Raw genomic sequence first — 18,070 nt, 5'->3', positions numbered from 1 at the left:
CACCACCCTCACACCTTCCCTGTACACACCCAAACCCTGAGCATCTCCCAAAGCCTGCAAACTCCAGCCTGCAAGGAGTTCTTCTATTGCTCCCCAAATCAGGGTCACCTGTCAGTCTCCTCTCCCCACCTAGACCCCATGCTCCCCAAGTGCAAACTCTACGACTTGCCTGTTTGATCCCAGCTTAAATGGTCAGATTCCAAAGAAGTCAAATGTCATAAAAGACATCACACAAACCATCCCCAAATCCATCCCTCTCTAGGGACCTGGAAACTAGCTGAGGATTTTGTAGTATCAGGTGATCTCATGGTGGCCCAGCACAGAAATTCAGGGTTGGGGGCATTCCAATTGGTGGCCTGCCAATCAGTGTTCACCATTCCTATTTGGGGGCTTTGGAGAAAGAAAGAGACCCTCCCTGGTAGTGCTGGCCGCCGGCAAAGACCTTTGTGCTCACAGCCAAATGGACCAGGTATGAGGACCCGGGGCATTTTACTTTACTTCACTTTTCAGAGCACATAGAACGTTAGAGCCGGAAGGAGTCTTAGCAGCCAGCTGGTCCCACAGCCCCTCCCACCTCCACTTTACAGTTGAGGAAACAGGGAGTGTCCGGCCCAAGGTCACCTCGGGAGACAGGGACAGAGCTAAAAGTCTCGATTGCCTAGCACTCTGGTCTTACTCCGAACTCCACTGGGAGGGAGACAGGCTAAAGAGCTATGAAATGTACAAAGCACTCTAACATTTGTCTTTCATTTAGTATCCTCTAACCTGTGAGGTAGGTATAATCAGTGGCATTCTAATTTTACTGTTGTGGAAGGAGGCTCAGAGCAGTTATGGTACCTGCCTAAGGTCACACAACTGACACGTCTGGAGCTCTGTCCCTTGGAGCCCATCATGGCAGGCTCTATCAGAGACCTGAACGCTTTTGTTTCATTGGGCTTAAGGGAAAAAGGCCCTTTGCCTCCTAAGTGAGAGTGGGAGAGTGGCCATCATAGGAGGTGGGAGGAAACCTCACTCCATAAATTCTTACCCTCACAATATCCTGAGGAGACCGTCCCCAAAGTTACACAGCCCCTGTAAGTTAGTGGTAGCTCTTGGAACCAGACAACATGGAGATCTTCTGTTCTTGGGTGGTTGCCTCTCTCTGTAGTCCTCCACCTGTACATAAAAGTCCCATGGCAGGGACAGCTACTGTGACCCAGAACCTACTTATTCATTCACTTGCTCATTCAACAAACACCTACTGAATGCCGAGCACGTGCCAGGCAGTGTGCTGGCGCTGAGGCTGCTCAAGTGACTAGGAAGGACAGTCAGCAGAGCTCCTAGTGGGGCTGAGGTCCTCCCCGGTCCTCACCTCTTGGCCATTAACCTATATTCTAGTGAGGGAGACAGATATATAAACAAGGACTTGACCATTCACTGTGGTAGGTGCTCTGATAAGGCTGTGCAGGGGCTCTAGGAGCCCAGGGAGGGGCACCTGGTCCAGCCTGGGGGATGACAGATGGAGAAAGTGGGCTGAGTTCAGAAGTATGTGTAAAGGTAAGCCTGGCAAGAGAGAAGAAAGAGCATTCCAGGAAGCGGGTGCAGACAGCATGAGCAAAGGTGTGGGGAAACAAATAGCATGGCATGTGTAAGCTGTTTGTGTATGCTTAGAGAAAGATCTGGAAGGGTGTATCCTCAACTGCTAAGGCTGGTTATCTCAGAAAATTAGATTACGGAGGCTTTTGCTTTCTTATTTGCACATTACTATTTTGTTTGAAATTTTTACAGTGAGCAGGAATTACTTTCATAAGCAGAAAAAAATAACACACAAAGAAAGAATGTTTTGTGTATGAGAGATCTGAAAAAGCGCGGTGTTTGGGGAGTGTAAAATTGGAGGAGAAAATACAGGGAGCTGTCAAAAGTCCCCAGGGCCTGGAACAGCAGCGGGTCTGACTCTAGCCCGCAGGCAGTACCTGGAGCGCTCAGTAATTGGGTGAGTCCTTTCCTGAGAAGGCTCAGGGCAGCTGGAGCTGATGTATTCCAGCTAGAGTTCCAGGGAGCAAGCAGATCCCTGGGGTTCTGGTGCCCCTCAGCTAAAGCTCCCACTTTCCTTTAGGCTGGGAGCCGTGCTGAGCTCAGGCGGAGATGTGGTTCCACTGGTAGCATGAGGGGCTTCTAGGCTCCTAATCGGGGTGTTTCTCTTGGCCCCTGTCTCTGTTTCACTACCTCACTCCCTAGCCTGGAACTGGGCTAGACCAGTGAAGGACAAAATGCCTGAAGCTCTTTAAACAAGGTCATTTACAACAAAAAAATATTTTTGATCTTACTGACCTTTCAAAGGAGTTTTCTATAGAAATCATTTTTTTTAACACCCTCAGTGTTAGTAGACTCTTTCTCTATTTGTCCTTTGCCAGAGAAGGAGGAAATAACTTGCAAGCTGTAACTCAGGTATATCATTCAAACACACACGTACACTTACAGTTCCTCCATCCACTCAGCAGGGTCTGTAGGAAGTGGCTGCAACGATGTCTCCAATCCAGGATAACCTCTCCTTCCCTGGTGTTTGGAATTTTATTTTAGGCTTAGGTACTGCTCATCGTCTTCCTATAGCTTCTCCTTTTTTTTCCCCCCTACTACAAATGCCTGGGAAGGTTAGGCTCGGGTTAGATCTCAACAACTTAACGCAGGTTTGTTGGTGGTGCATATTTTCTCTGCAGAGATCTCACACCAAATTGGTATTATTGGTTCCCCTGCTTAAAGAGCTCAGAAGGGGGAGGATGCCTGGGGACAGATCAGGGGGGTACAGGTTGGTGTGCCTTACCCAGGCCCCCCTCCCAGTGGGGACTGTGAAGAGTCTCCCAAGAAAAGAATGAGAGCAGTCAGTTGTTCAGAGGAGGAGCTTGGTTCAGAGCCAGTCCCCAGTATGATCACTTCCCTTTTGGTTAGAACTAGGTGGAACTGCTCTCTCTCCCCTGAGGGGAGGTCTGCCTTCAGAGCCTCAGTAGATGAGGATCAGCTCCAGAAGACAGGGACATGTCTTATTCAAGGACACCGCTGATGACAGAGATGACGAGTTTCAGTATCAGGGTGGAAGCAGCACAGGAGACAGAGGGATGTTTCAGAGAATATTTGATTTTAAAAGTGATGATGTGAAAAATCATCCATTACCGATCAAAATCACATCATTTGTGCCAGGAGACAAAACACGTATTTGGGAGGCTATTGAGGGAAAAAGGGCAGATTAGGGGTAAGGCGGGGCTTCCCTTACCTAGCTGTGTATTTGAATAGTTTACAAAAATACTCATGACCATGTCCCCCCAGACACAGTGACTCTGAATATCTAGGAACAAGGCCTAAGAATCTGTACATTTATTTTTTGAACCCTCCAGGTGGTTCTAAAGTACAGCCAAGTTGGACAAACCTAACTGTGGTTAAAGTGAGAGTGGAGGCTGGGGGAAAGACCACTGGGTTAGGGCAGAAGGGGGAAGGGAGCCCAGGTCTGAGAGGGAAGGACTGGAGAGAGGAGGGAGTTCTGTGTCCCTTCCTGGTGACCTCCTGACGCGGAGAGAGCCCGTTAAGGATGAACCTGGACTTGTTTCAGAAAAAAACTTCCCACGGCTCATTCAGCGCCCCCAGAAGCAGAGGCTATGACGCAGAGGGGGTGGGGATGGGAGTGGGGTTTGCAGAGAGGGGACCAGCCCACTTGGCACCCTCTCCCACAACCAACGTCCTGATAAAAGGGCCAACTTGAATTTCCCTTCAGGGCCAGGAGAATGGACTTCGAGTGGCTTCTGGGTCCCTCGGATCCCACTTCCCATTTCCCGCAAGTGCCTGAAACGCCTTTGCCCAAGTCTCAACCACAGGGCCTGCTGGGGGTAGGGGTCGGGGAGTCAGAGAACCCAAGCCAAGGGGAAAACCTGGCAGATCCCAGAGCCTTGTGTTTACTCAGCGATTCTGCAGGGTGCTAGGCGGGGATGGGGGCCGGGGGGCGCATATTACAAACAAACCTCAACACAGGGGGTGGTGGGATGCCTCATTCACGTGCGCTTTTGAGGAAACACACAGTGCTTCACTGACACTTCTCCTGAAACTGTTCGGGTCCCCCCTCCCCCCTTTCCTAACTTTTGTTATTTTGAGTCTTCTGGCAGCTGCCTTTAGGTCTCTCAATATGTTTAAACCTTTATTTGGTATGACTATTCTTTGCGTGTCAGCTCTGGATAGTGACACACCTCCCCTCAGGGAAGGACGCGGAACCGGCACCCGACAGATCAGTCCGCCCCCGCGCCCCGCCGCGCATCTTTCTCCCATCACAGCATTGTCTGTATCCCATCAAAGTTTCCGTGCTGTACCCGTGATTAATTCTAAGAATGACTAAAAATCTATGACATGTATTTAAAGACGCTGCGCCCACTGAGCACATCGGCCCCTGCGGGGACGGGGTCAGGACTCCCTGTCCTTAGGGAGCCTCGGTGGAAGTCGGAGAGGCACAGGGCTGGGAGCCTGTCGGCCCCATTCGGAGATAAAAGTCGGAACAAGTCAATACCGGTAGAGGCAGCACCTCGGTGGAAGGCGGTCCAGTTACAGTGTAACCGGACTATCAGTTACCTAGTGTAAATGACTGGTTATCAGATCCTCCTGGTGTGGGTTAGGGAGGAGGGGGAGGGCGAGAAGAAGGCAGAGTCCTCAGTGCCTGGGGTGGGAAGAAGATGTAAGGGGTGGATGTGCCCGAAAGGGCAGCTCCTTCGCAGCCGCAGAAGGAGGCTGCGGTTGAGAAAGCTTGCACTCCCTCCACCACACGCTCAGGTCTCCGGAGGGGGTGGGGGGGGCAGCCCTATTCACCTTTAGCCGTTCAAGGACACACAGAATGAGCGCTGAGATGTTGATCATGCCTTTGTAAACACAGTGTCCCTGCACATAATGAAGATTAGATTTGGGGACTTGTTTTCTGGTGGTTCAAAAAAAGTCTGACTATATAAAACAGACTGTTTCACAAAGAATGCAGGACCCATTATGCTAAGGGAAAGAAGCCTTCCCAAGAGTACCTATTGTATGATTTCATTTATGTGAATAAAGTTACAGAAATGCCAAACTGAACTAATCTATGGTAGAAAGAAATCAGAAGAGTTGTTTGGTTTTGGTTTTGGGGGGCACTTATGAGGAAGGGGCATGAGGGGACTTTCTGGAGTCATCACCATGTTCTGTAGTTTGATATGGATTTGAGTTGCACAGGTGTATGCATTTGTCAGAACTCATCTCTGGCACACGAGATTTGTGCGTTTTGTTGTGTGTAAAACTTATCACGAAAGAAAAAGATAACTACAACAAATATTGACCTCTTGTTCATGATATGATGCTGACTGACGTATTGGCCTAGATGGATACTGATGTCTGCACCTCACTTTATTTTTTTATTTTATTTTATATTTAACTATAGCTGATTTACAATATTGTGTTTCAGGTGTGCAGCTTCAGATTCTTTTCCATCATAGGTTATTACAAGACACTGAACATAGTTCCCTGTGCTATACAGTGTGTATCTATTAATCCCATACTCCTAACTTATCCCTCCCCCTCCCCTTCCCCCTTTGCTAACCATAAGTTTGTTTTCTATGTCTGTGAGTCTGTTTCTGTTTTGTAAATAAGTTGATTTGTCATTTGTTTCATTTTGAACAAATTAGAAAGAAAATTAGAGGAAAGTAGAAAGAAAATTAGAAAGGGTGGTGCTAGTTATTCATATGATAATAATTTTACAGTATAAGGAAAACAAGCAAAATATGGCATTTGTGTATACCTATCTTGCTTGTGAATGTTGTAGTCTAATATAATTAGCAAGTTAATATTATGAAGTAGTTAGAGGACTGACTTCTAAGACAGACTGCTTGGATTTGAATTTGAACTCCATTATGTGTTACCTTTGCGTGCCACATGCGGGGGCTACTCTTCATTGCAGTTTGCGAGCTTCTCATTGCCATGGCTTCTCTTGTTGCGGAGCACAGGCTCTAGGCGCGTGAGCTTCAGTAGCTGTGGCACATGGGCTCAGTAGTTGTGGCTCGCGGGCTCTAGAGCACAGGCTCAGTAGTTGTGGCACATGGGTTTAGTGGCTCCGTGGCATGTGTGATCTTCCTGGACCAGGGCTCAAACCCCTGTCCCCTGCATTGGCAGGCGGGTTCTTAACCACTGCACCACCAGGGAAGTCCCGAGCAACATTTCTTCTTAATCTCAGTAACACAACTCCATTTCTCACCTACTTGGGAGTCCCAGGGAGACTCTACGAGACTAGAAGCTACCAACCCACAGAGTTCTTTCTCGACCCTAAAGACCCCCAACCCTTCCCCTATCTTCTCATTCTAAGCAGGAGACAGAGGTGAGGCAAGCAGGAGGGCTGAGCCCTCGTCCAAGGAGGCTCTCCTTAACTGGGGATATCAATTATAAAGATTCTGCTGTTGGAGACATAGAGAACCGACATATGGTTGCCAAGGGGGAGGTGGGGTGGGGAAGGAAGGATTGGGAGTTTGGGATTAGCAAATGCAAACTATTATATATAGGATTGGTAAACAACAAGGTCCTACTGCACAGGACAGGGAACTGTATTCAATATCCTATGATGAATCATAATGGAAAAGAAAACGAAAAAGAATATATATATATATATATATTATATATTTATATAACTGAATCACTTTGCTGTATAGCAGAAATTAACACAACATTGTAAATCAACTATAATTCAATAAAAATTTTTTTTTAAAAAGAGAGAAAGGGAAAGGGAAAAAAAAAGATTCTGCTGTTGGTGAAACACAGGGCTGGGAGTCCCAGCTGACCCAAACTGGGATCCAGAGACTGGGTGTGTCTGATGAGCTGGTGAATCAGAGGCCCTCCAGTCCTCTATTTACAGGAGAGGAAGAGTTCCTGTGGTCAGGTCTCTGGGGCAGAGAAGGAGAACCGAGGAAATGGGCCTCTACATCCTCTCTCCTGAGCCAAGCCCTGGGGATGAACCCAGCCCTTACACAGACAGGGTGCGGGACCACAAGCAGAGGCTGAAGGGGCTGTGTTCTCATCACACTCGGGGCCTATGTGTATGTTAAAGACTAAGCTGCCATGCAATGGAGAGAGAACCCCAGCACAGTGGATGGCAGAATATAGGAGTTTTTCTCTCCTACAGCAGTCTCAAGGTGAGCAGGCTACTGGAGCCCTCAGCTTCATGAGGTCATTCATGAGCTCAGATCCCTTCCATCTGTTGCTTCCCCACTTGCCAGGCCTTTATCATCATGCATGGTAGGTGCTAGGTCACCAGTATGGCTGGAGGAGGAAAGAGTGTGGAGAAGACACGCCCAACATCTTAAGGCCCAGACCTGGAAGGCGCTCACCTCATTCTACCCTGCATCCGTGAGGCCTCAGTCACATGGTAAGGGAGGCTGGGAAATGGAGTCCAGCTTGCTGCCGTGTGCCTCACGGTAATGCTGTCTCCGGTGGTAGAGTGCTAACAGTCTGCACCACGGCATCACCAGGGTTGGGCCAACACAATGTGACACAGACTGGAGAGAAGCCACCACCCATGCTCCTGTGGGACACATGGAGTGGCTGCCAGACACAGCGTGCACTGAGACATTGGACCCTCGAAGGCAGGAGCTCCGGGAAGCAGCAGAGCAGAACTCCCCGGAGGAAACATCTCTCCATGGTGAGGGGGCAATAGACAGCAGGGATGAGTTTGGAGCAGAAAAAGCCACCCGGAGACCCCTGGAGACTCCCAAGCCTACCCACAGGAAACTGCAGCCCAGGAGGGGATTCAGGCCCTGAGTCAGAGGGAGGGGGCTCAAGCAGGCAAAATGCGGGTAAGTCACAATATTATGGGCTCACCAGCTGGTGGGGTGTGGCTGCAAATGAAGCACCTCTTTGGAACCCTTGGACCTTCACAGAGCAAGGCTGAAACCACAATAAATGACGGTTCTTCTATAAGTGCCCTGGGGCAGGACCCAGGATGGGCTCTCAGTCAATAGGTAAGCACTCATATTAATAGGCTTAGTAGATTTTGGTCTGTGAAGGACACAATAGAAGCAAAACACCCAAATCCTATGCTCCAGGAAGGTAGCCTCGTGTAAACCATTAGAGCCAAATCCCTAAGAGCACCTGGTCAAGTGGTCAAGTGTCTAGTTGCGGTTATCACCTGAGAGAACTACAGGAATGTGAGTGCAATCAGAGCAAACAGGGCCGGCTTCACGGAGGAGATGTGGTCTGAGCCGAAAGACCTGGAGAACTGAGAAGGGAAGGGAGGACATTTCAAGTTGGATGGGGACAGCGTATAAGAGAAAGGACAAGGTGGGTGGGGTGGGCCCTCTGGAAATTGCCAGACCCTGTGCTAAAGGCACGTCATGCGTTACCTTGTTTAATCGTCCCGATATCACTCTGAGGTAGGTGCTGTTATTCCTCGCATTCTGAAGATGAGGAAACTGAGAGCTCAGAGAGGTTCAGTAACTTGCCCATAATCACACCGCTTATTTCTAGGGAGCCAGAGCCAATCCCAGGACACTCTGGTGGCAGAGTCTGCTCTCAGCCTCCTTGCCCAGGGCCAGCAGTGGCGTCAGAACATCCAGGAGGACTTGCTGCTGCTCTTGGCGAACAGCCCCAAGGGTCACATCGAAGGCCGACGAGGCCCCACTGCTCTGAGCTCCCTTCTCGGTGGAGCAGTCCAGGTCCTGCCCGCAAGCCTGGCGCCCTCCCTGTCCCTGAAGATGTCTTCAGTGGGAATCACAGCCAACGAACGTACCAGCAGGACAAAACAAGCTAAATGCTCAAGAGGCTGCCGGAGAACAATGCGGCTCTGTGAGCAGCCCAGGCCGGAGCGCAGCCAGCCCTGGAGAGCTGACAGGAACTAGCCCCAGCCAACCGAGTTGTCCTGAGGACTCCACAGAACCCATTCGTGCTGTGGCCTGTTCCTTGCACTCCAGGGCTAGAATGTGTACTTCTTGAGCCTTGGACCCCCAGAGCCACTCAGCCAGCCTCCGTCATACCCACCTCTGCCTGTTAAGCTGGGAGACCCAGAGAAGTGCCCCCAGCTGAGGTCCCAGCGGGCTGGCCCCTGGTCCCCTCCTGCACTGTCACGCTGGGACCATGTTCTCGGGGAACTCCATGAACGTCTCACACCCCCCTGACTCCCAGAGGGAGAATGGGGTTCAGGCTGGTCAGGACTGACCAGGCTGAGAAACCCTGAATGTGTCCCAGGCTAAAGCACTGACTTGGTCCCAGTCCCCCACCCAGAATGGACAAGCCCTTTCTCTAGGGCTGAAAACCTACCCCTGACCATGCTCCTACCTCTGCCTGAGCCTGTTGTGAGTGGTTCTGGGGAAGGAGAGGGAGGAATCAGGGTGCTGGGTGCCCTGACCTTGGAGGGTTGAAAAAAAGACAGCAAAAGAGGCTTACTTTGGGGATAATTTTCTGGACTTGTCCCCCAAACACAGCCCCTGGGGAAAAACTCAGGGTAAACATCTTCCCCTCCACCATCCCTTCTCTCCAACATGAACTGAGGGGAATCCCAGCTGCAAGACTCTGTTCTTGCAAGGGCTGCCCACGCCTAGTGCAATTCAGCCCTAGAGAGTCTGGTTTATTCCTTAGGCAGGAGGGCTCCAGGACCCAGAGGGTGAGGGGACTCACCCCAGCCCACCAGCCCACAGCTACAGCAGGGCGAGGCAAAGCACCACAGGCAGAGGGTCATTGGGGAACATGTGGGATGAGGAGGGAGCAAAAGCAAGGGTGTATACATGCCCCGAGTCCCACTCCCTTTCAGGAAAGCATCCCTGTTCTTGTCCAGCACCCACATCACGGACACACACACCCACATCACGGACACACACACCCACATTCCCGCTCACACACTCCCCACTTGGCACCTCCCAGAGGCAGGAGGGGCAGAGGGGTGGGAGCTCCAAGGCCCAGGTGCAGATAATGTCCTGATGGTTTTGCTCTGTTACAGCAACCTGGGAGAAGAGCCTTCTCGAACCCATTCTGCCACTTGGCTGCATCCCTGGGAGACTGGGAGGGCAAGGCCTGCGAGTCGGAGCTCAACACTCCTGGCTCTTGAGACAAGGGAGCAAGGGTCATTCATGGTGCAAAGGTGATAAAGGTTGTCACCTGGCTGGGGTGTGGCCAAAGGGCTGAGAGCAGTGGGTAGTGGAGAGATGATGGAGAGGGGCAAACGGCCAGGCGGTCATGCCTGAAGGAAAGGAACTTGCCTTACAAAAGCACTTCCTTTTTGCCATGTGTCCCCTTTTACAGATGAACAAACTGAGCCTCAGAGAGGTTGATACTTTGCCCGAGATCACATGACCAGCAAACCCAGAGTCAGGATCTCAGCCTAAAGTCTTTGTTCTTCCCGCTATGTCCTGATGCTTCTCAAGTACATGTGACACAGTCACTGACTTAAGAGAGCTGTTAGGGAGACAACACCTAGAAGACATAGAACACTTCACCTTTGGCTGGTTGGGGTTCAGGGAGCACAGCTGTCAGCACTTAGAGAAGAGAGGCCTGTGTGGTCAGGGGTGATGGGAAGGAAGATTTGGGAGGACTGGACTGGCTGGTGAGTGATAGATCCCTTCCAGTTTTACTCTTCTGGAGAACGCGGGATAGGAAAGGGGAGACGGGGAGGCATCATTTTTATCGATAACTTTCCAAGGTCAACAGAACTCCATCTTCTGACCAAATTCTCTTGCTGCCTAAGCTAGACCCTGGAGCTAGGGCAAGGCCCTGGAACCAAGACTGTCAATTCCATGTTTCTCCAGCTATCTCAGCTCTCCTAGAATTGGGGGTTTAGTCCCTCTATACCCCACCCTTGGAGGCAGCCCCTACACCAGGTTAATATGTGCTTGGCTTACGGGCCCGAAGCCAGAATTGCAGTCAACATTAATAGTCTGGAACTCACCCCCCCTCACCTCCAGCCTCATTCGCAGCATTCCCGGGCAGTGTGAAGCGCCTTGAACACCCTCACCCAGTCCACCAGTTTCTGGCTCTGAGCAGAATCGTCTCCGTGTGGAGGCTGCAGGACCAGTGCACCTGGGAGCCGCATCCCCTGGGCTCCCAGGCCCGGCACTGTAGACCTGTTTCCCCCAAACCTCTCCCTTAACAAAGTGGCTGGTGCCCAACGAGCAGGGCAGTCCCTCTGCAGCCAGCACTCTGGATATCCAGCGTCTCTGGAGAGTGACTAAGCGATACTGAGAAGGAAGGGGGAGGGGTCACCAAGTAATCTCCTACCCACTTTGTGGAGAGAGAGCTTGGTTCGGGCTTCAGGGCCAGGCTGGAGAGCTAGGCTGGGGTCCTGGGTCAAGTCCTGCCTTGGCTCTGACATTGCCTCTCTGGGTGACCTTGGGCAGGTCCCTCCCGTCTCTGGGGCCTCAGGTCTCTCATCTGTAAAATGAGGGAGGTGACTCAGAGCACTAAGAAGACCCATTCTTCCTCTCCCAGTTCTGTGGTTCAGCGACACTCCCATTCCTCTGGCCTCAGATGCTAGGGGGTCTTGGCCAGCTCTGGTCTGACTTTCTCCAGACAGGTCTTGTCCTTACCCTCCACCCTTCAGAGCCCACCCTTAGGTTCCTTCCAACATGCTGTCTCCCAGCCCTGTGACCGTGTATATTCTGGGAAGCCTCCCTCTGCCTACTCTTTTCAGAGTGTTGGCCTCCCGAGGACTGGCTTTCATGGGTCTTGGTCACCAGTACCTAGCACAGTGCCAGGCACATGGCAGGAGCTCAGGTTCTCTGAGTTAAAAGACTGAACACAGGTTGGCGTCACTGCCACTCACCTCGCCTCCCCTGTCTCCTGACCGGTCTAAGATGCTCATTGCTGGGGCACTGAGCCCCTGGCTTCCCTGGGAAGAGAGGTGAGAACTGGCTTCTGCTTGAGTATCTCTGCAGACCTGCCAGATCCTGTGTACTCAGGAAACTGGCAGCCACAGGGCCAGGTCAGATCCTGCCACTGCAGGCCAAGGTGCTGAAGATCTTTCTGTCTCCAGCCTTGAGGTGTTTGCTTAAGCCACTGGGCTTCTCTGCCCAAAACATGATCCTGCCCACACCCTTGGCCCAGGCCCCATGCAGGGCACAGGTGCAAGAAGCCAGCAGGTGCAGATAAGGCCAGAGGTGGCAGGATTCATCTCCTTCTTGGGGTCTAGCCTCAGTTTGCTAATCTGAAAACTAGCTGTTTCTTAACTGGACCAGCTCAAAGGTGACATGTGTCAGGAGGGAACTTTATGAATGCTTTGGCTTTATCTGCGTAACTCAGTAAATCCCCAAAATCTGTTTGGTATGAGCGTATGTGTGTTTGTACACGTGCGCGCTCTAAGATGTGCTGAAGAATAGGGTTGGAGCTCTGGTCAGACAGGAACTCAGGGATGGGCTTTAAAGAGAGAACCTGGGATGGAGTTGGGAGTCAGAGTCTTGGGGACAAGCTGGGACTCCCCCTATAAAAATAGTGCTTCCAGGACAGTCCCTACCCCACTTCCTCCTGGGACTGGCCACGTGGAGTTTAGAACTCAGGTCTCAGGCTCTGGACATATAGGCCCTTCTGTTTTCCCTCCTGGGGAAAGCCTTTCCCAACCCCACCCCATCTCCTCAGCCTCTCCTCTGCATGGCCATGGCACTCTGTGTTCCCATGTGACAATGGTCTCTTCACCTCCCTGTCTTCCCCGCCAGAGTGGGATCTTCTCAGGGCAGGGGTTGGACCTTATTGATCTCTGTATCCCCAGGGCAGCGTCCTGGCACTGGATAGTAGTTTTTAAGTGAATGAATGAAATGGATGAACAAATACAGTTTTCAACTCTAGGGGTGAGGCTGGAGTAGGTTGTTACCAAAGGAGAATCTCTATGCTCCAGAGAAAGGTATAGGGTTGATGCTTAAATGCCTTCACCATGAAAAACAGACAATGATTTAACGAAAACCAAGACTGTGAGCTGCTAGGATGTGGATGTGCTCTTTGCCCCTTGCTCTTGGTTTCTGAGTCAGCTTCTTCTTCTCTGTGTTTTCATTTCTGCCATCTGTCTATCTCTCCATAGTTTTGTTTTCCCTCCACCAGCCCTAACTCTGTCCCATAGTTTAATTCTGTCCAAGATACCCCTAAGATGCCCTTTTGGGTCATCAGCCTCTCTCCCTCCTGTCCTCTGCTTCTCCAGCCTCTGGTCTGGTTTCCTCCTTCCTGGGCTTCCCTCCCATGCCTGTCCCCAGACTCTGAGGCCCCTGTCCATCTCCCTTGGTGACTTCAGAGGACCCTCGCGGCTCATCTGTGCTTTCTGTCTCTATTATACAAGATCTACCTGCCCAGAACTTTGCCGAGACAGTTGGAGAAGGATTGGGGAGGAGAGTGAACAAGTTCCCAGCCCCAGAACATATTCTGGAGGCCTCTGTCGTCTTCATCCAAGTTACCTTGGGAGATATACCTGATGGGGAGGCTGAAAGTGTCTAAAAGGTGGAGTTTTATAAGGTGGATGCGTGCCATCCTTCGCTTTGTAGGTTCAAAAATTAAAGTGATAATATGGACTAAGCATAGGATTTGAAGCCATAATATCCAAATTAGATTCCTGCCTCTTCCATCCAGGTCTTTGTGACCTTGGGTGAGTTATTTCACTTTAGTCAACCTGTTTCCTCCTCTGAAAAATGAGAGTAACATGCCTACATCACATGGTTGTTATGAGAATTAAACCAGATAACCTGTGTGAAAGCCCAGTGTCATTATCAAAAGTCAATCAGACTCAGGGGAGACTGATTCACATTAACAAAACTCACATTAGACCAATTAGTAGACCAGAATGTTCATGGGTCATTTAAAAGAGAGAAATGTACCTGCAGGCATCGCCAGATGCTCCAGTCAATTGGGCAGTGCATTCTCTGCACTGAAGGAACCAAAGTACAACCAAAAGGTTTCCCTGGCAGGCGTGGTATCCAAGCAAGGGATCTTAGTTGTTCGATCTTGGTGGCCACTGTCACCTGTCACTGTCCCAGATCTGGCTATAGGGAGAATCTGATAACTTGTCCACTCATGGTTTAGAACAGGTCATGCTACCCATGCCACTGGACAGTGCTGGAGATGCATGGGCAAATTCTGGCCCTCTGGCTCTACTTTGTTTGAAGATTCCATCACACAGTCATTCACCCATTCCACGAATCTATATTGAACTTCTACTAAGTGCCAGGCACTTGGCTATGTGGTAGGCATACGCAAGTAAACGAAACAGGCGCTTCCCTGCCCTCCTCATGGAGTTCACAGTCTTTGGAGAAAGACTGACAATTGAACGCATAACTTCCATCCATTGTGATCAGTGTACTATTACCACCGTGAAGCAGAGGGAACCATGGGAACATGGCAGCTAAGCCAGTGCAGGGGCCTGGGGAAGGGCTGCTGGAGGAAGTGTCCATGCACATATCCTGCCTTCAGCAGGTGGCAGGACACGCTTGGGTGGCTTGCCTTCCAGCTTTCGTCAGTCATGTTCAGGCCCCTAGCTACACCCTGACAACTCTGAGTGACCTTGGGTGTTTCCTTAGTCCCCACAAGCAATGCATCTACAGACTCTCCCTTGGGCTGGGCTTGCAGACAATTCATTCTTCTATTCATTCAACAAATATTTATTGAGTCCCTATTATGTGTTGAAGCTAGCTCATTTCTCAGCGGGACTTTCTCCTTAACTTCCAGGGTACCTTACTGAAGCCCCCTGTACTGATTCCAGCCCACCTCAGAGCCTCTGTTGTCTTCTGGAGAGGTGGGAGGACAATTCAGGCTAAGGCAGTGCAGCCCCAGATGCATGAAGGAAGGGGCTCCTGGCACCACACGGGGACTCCCCTTCTCAGGAAATATGTCAAGAAACTCCCCCAACCCAGCTGTCTGCCCTCTCTGAGGTTCTCCCACAGTGCTCAGTGGGCATGGGGTAGGTGGGCAGCTCGAACCCAGAAGGCAGGCAGCAGCCTGAGCAGAACCACAACCGAGGTGGACATTCATTCATGGAAGTGACAGAGGCCTATGAATTAGAGATTTTCTAGCCTTCAGGCCGCCTTACATATAATTGTTGTAAGTCCAGTTTCTTGAGCGCCTTTACCATATCCCAAACCCCCATGCACCCCCTGCACCCTACCTGGGAAGTTAGGAGGGCAAGGAATACTTTCCCCATTGCACTGGTGGATAGATCAAGGCACAGAGCTTACAAGAGACTTAAGGCTGAGGACAGAGCTGGGAACCAGGTCTCCACCACAGCCCCAAACCTCTCAAGGACCCTCAAGGCCTCCCAAAACATGGCTTGTGGCCTTCCTCAGGGATGTTCAGGGGTCTACTGTCCCCCTTCAACACCCCCCTCCCTCCAACATTCAAAGCAAGCAGCCCCAGGACCCCACCTCCCTGGTGGCCTCAATGGGTCCCATTGTCCAAGAAGCTATTTGGATTGACCCCAGCCCCATAAGCAACAGGACGCAAGCTCGGAGAGGGGTCTGCCTTGTCCCCTGCTCAGCCTCGGCTGGCCGCCTTGGGGGAGCCTGTGAGGCCGGGGCCCCGCTGAATGTGACCTATTGTCTTCAGGGTGGATTTAGGAAGTGCCAAGCTCCCATCAAACAGCCCTGCTCCTCAGGTAAAACAAAAAAAGGGCTGTTCATTTGGGACCTTTCTTCCCTTATCTCCTTTTCCTATCTCCTCAGGCTTAGCTATGGTGTAGTGTTCAAAACCACTTCCCCTCTGAGCCAATCGGAAGCCGGGGCTCACCCTGTGGCCCTGAGGTAAAGTTATTTATAAACGCCTCCCTGGATTATTTGAGCAGAGCCCTTTCGCACACCTCTGGAACACCTTTCGGCTGCCCGCTCCCCAGACACACCTGCAGCCCTGCCCAGCCAGCTCTGCTCACCCACTGGTAAGCCCCACCCAGCCCACCCCCTGGGCTGGGGGTCATCCCTGGAAGAGGGCGGGCACCGGGGGCACTGAGAGGAGGGATGACAGGAACCAGCCGATCATGGCGGTGGCTGTTTGCCAACCTGGGCACAAGTGGGAAGGAGGCTCTGGGCTCCCTGGGTCTGAGAGCAGCCCCCAGCCCTTCACCCCGGAGAAGCCCATTGGGTCCTCACTCCCATGTCAGGACCTCAGCTGCAGGGCAGGGGGCCGAAGGGAGCTTGTGGGATGGAAGCTCCGGTGGAGGAGGTCTGCCGGACCCCCAAATGAGGTGAGGAGAGACAGCCAGCTCCTTTGCAAGGGCTTCTTTCCTCTGCAGAGGAAACAACAAAAACATTGGAACTCCCTCGGGGCGCCCGCCTTTGAAGCTGCTGGCTGCTCCTCTCCCTCTCTTTTCAAGTCCTGGAAGCCAAAAGCTCTCAATGCTTGGCTCACCGGCCTGCTCTGTGTGGCTGTCTACCCCTCCTTCTACCCCCCAGACGTCCTCTTTCACTCGTTCGCTTCTCCACCAGCTCGAGGCGCCTGCACGGGCTGCATGTGTCCCCAGTGTCGCCATGAGTCCTGAGAGGTTGGCGGAGGCGGAAGGAGGGGAAAGGAAGGATTAGGAGAGGGTGAGCAAGGGTCTGGTTCCATCAGGCAGGCAGGAGCAGGACCCAGTGCCCTGACTCCCAGGCGTATGCTTCAACTCAGGAGGGTTGGGGCCAGTTCCACTGGCTCCCAGCCTCCTAACTCCTCATCCTGCAGCTCTGAGGGGCCCCAAATCACCCTCAGGCAGTGCCCCCACTCCTCAAAATCAGCCCACGGGCTCCCCAGGCTAGGCCAAGCAAATCTTCTATCATTCTAGCACAACCCACCCCCCCATGACACTTGACTCCACTGGGTCTGAGCACCGGGAGGAAGAGCAGCTTTAAGGCCGTGCCCCTCAGGGCGGCACAGCATCCCAAGTAAGGCAGACCAAGAGAGGGCTATCCTCCCGATGGCTTCGCTCACATGGACACCCCTCTCCCAGAGCCCCACAGCCCTCCCCATCCTTCCCTTGGCCCTGGCGTTCAGAACCTGGCAGGACCCTCCTTGGGCAGCACCGAGACCAGCGCACATGGCTCCTTCACCACCAGGATGGGCTTCCCGGGCACCTCCCAGAGCCTGGTCGACTGTCCGGAATGCTCAACCGTATAAAGCCTGGGGGTAGAGGTGGACTCTTTTTTTTATCTCTTGATGTCCAGAGTCTTCCCAGGGATGGGCACATACCAGGCACTTAGTGAGCGTGTGCTGAACTGAATCAAACAACCCAAACCTGATCCCAGTGAGCTCCCTGAGGGAACGAGGGGCCAGCTCAGCACTGAGCAAGCTCTTCATTCCTTGAACCAGAGCAGCAGGCCCATTACTGAGGTCCTTGTACACTCGCCTACTTCCAAGTGAGACTAACCCTAGTCTCCTTACAGACCTCTAGGAATCTAACCTTAAATGTCCATTTCAAGGACCCATGACCTTGGTCAGGTCTCACTGCTGGAAAGTGCCTTTCTGCTGGAGCTTATTTCCTCAGCCCAGCAGCCATCCCCAGCAGGGAGAGCAGAGAGGAAGGGGTGAGCAGGCTTAGAGATAAGGAGTGGGGATTTGGGCAGGTAGCAGTGACTCTCTCCCCTACAGGGGATACCAGTCCCTAGAACAGCCAGAGAGCAGGAAGGCAACTCAGGGACATCTTATGCCCCCCCTCACATTACTGAATTAGGCTGGGGTGAAGAGGGGGTGGGAAATTTTCCCAAGAAACATGGGGACAGTAGAAATAAAAGGAGTAGTGATAAAATGCCTTGGAAATTCACAGCCCTCTATACCCTCACTCCTTCCTGCCAGGGATGTGACCACCAGCTGAGACCCCAGCCCTCCTCTCCTATCCCCAGCTCTCATCCCACCCACGCTGTTACTCAGAGGTGGCCCTTTCCCTCTGGCTCCCACCCTGGATGAGGCGGGGAGGAATCAGCAGCTAGAGCAAAGGGGAAACCTGAAAGTGACCTTTCCTCTGCCCAGAACACAGCGATCGCCCAGGTAGAGACCAGTGATAAGAAGCCCGAGCTGCGTTGGCCAAGCTGGGGTTGCTCCCGTGCCTGGCACATGTGCACATCAAAGAACACCCCCCCCCCCCCCATCGCGCGCGCACACACACACACACACACACACACTCTCACTCACTCACTCACCC

The 18,070-nt window shown here is 52.0% G+C and overlaps 1 protein-coding gene across 3 annotated transcripts in view; it reads left to right on the top strand.

Moving 5' to 3' along the window:
• The first annotated feature begins 15,752 nt into the window (after positions 1–15,752).
• SLC26A9 (solute carrier family 26 member 9) overlaps positions 15,753–18,070 on the top strand; it is a 28,515-nt gene continuing 26,197 nt past the window's right edge. The window contains exon 1 of one of the 3 annotated variants that reach the window (XM_036824245.1): positions 15,753–15,838. The gene's annotated coding sequence lies outside the window, so the exon portion shown is untranslated. The remainder of the gene's footprint in view (positions 15,839–18,070) is intronic. The other 2 variants (XM_036824158.1, XM_036824266.1) reach the window with 2 other exon arrangements.

The sequence above is a fragment of the Balaenoptera musculus genome, chromosome 1 (genome assembly GCF_009873245.2).
Source record: "Balaenoptera musculus isolate JJ_BM4_2016_0621 chromosome 1, mBalMus1.pri.v3, whole genome shotgun sequence".
Lineage (NCBI taxonomy): Eukaryota > Metazoa > Chordata > Mammalia > Artiodactyla > Balaenopteridae > Balaenoptera > Balaenoptera musculus.
The sequence above is the reverse complement of the archived record's forward strand: the minus strand, read 5'-3'. Positions and strand labels throughout refer to the sequence as shown.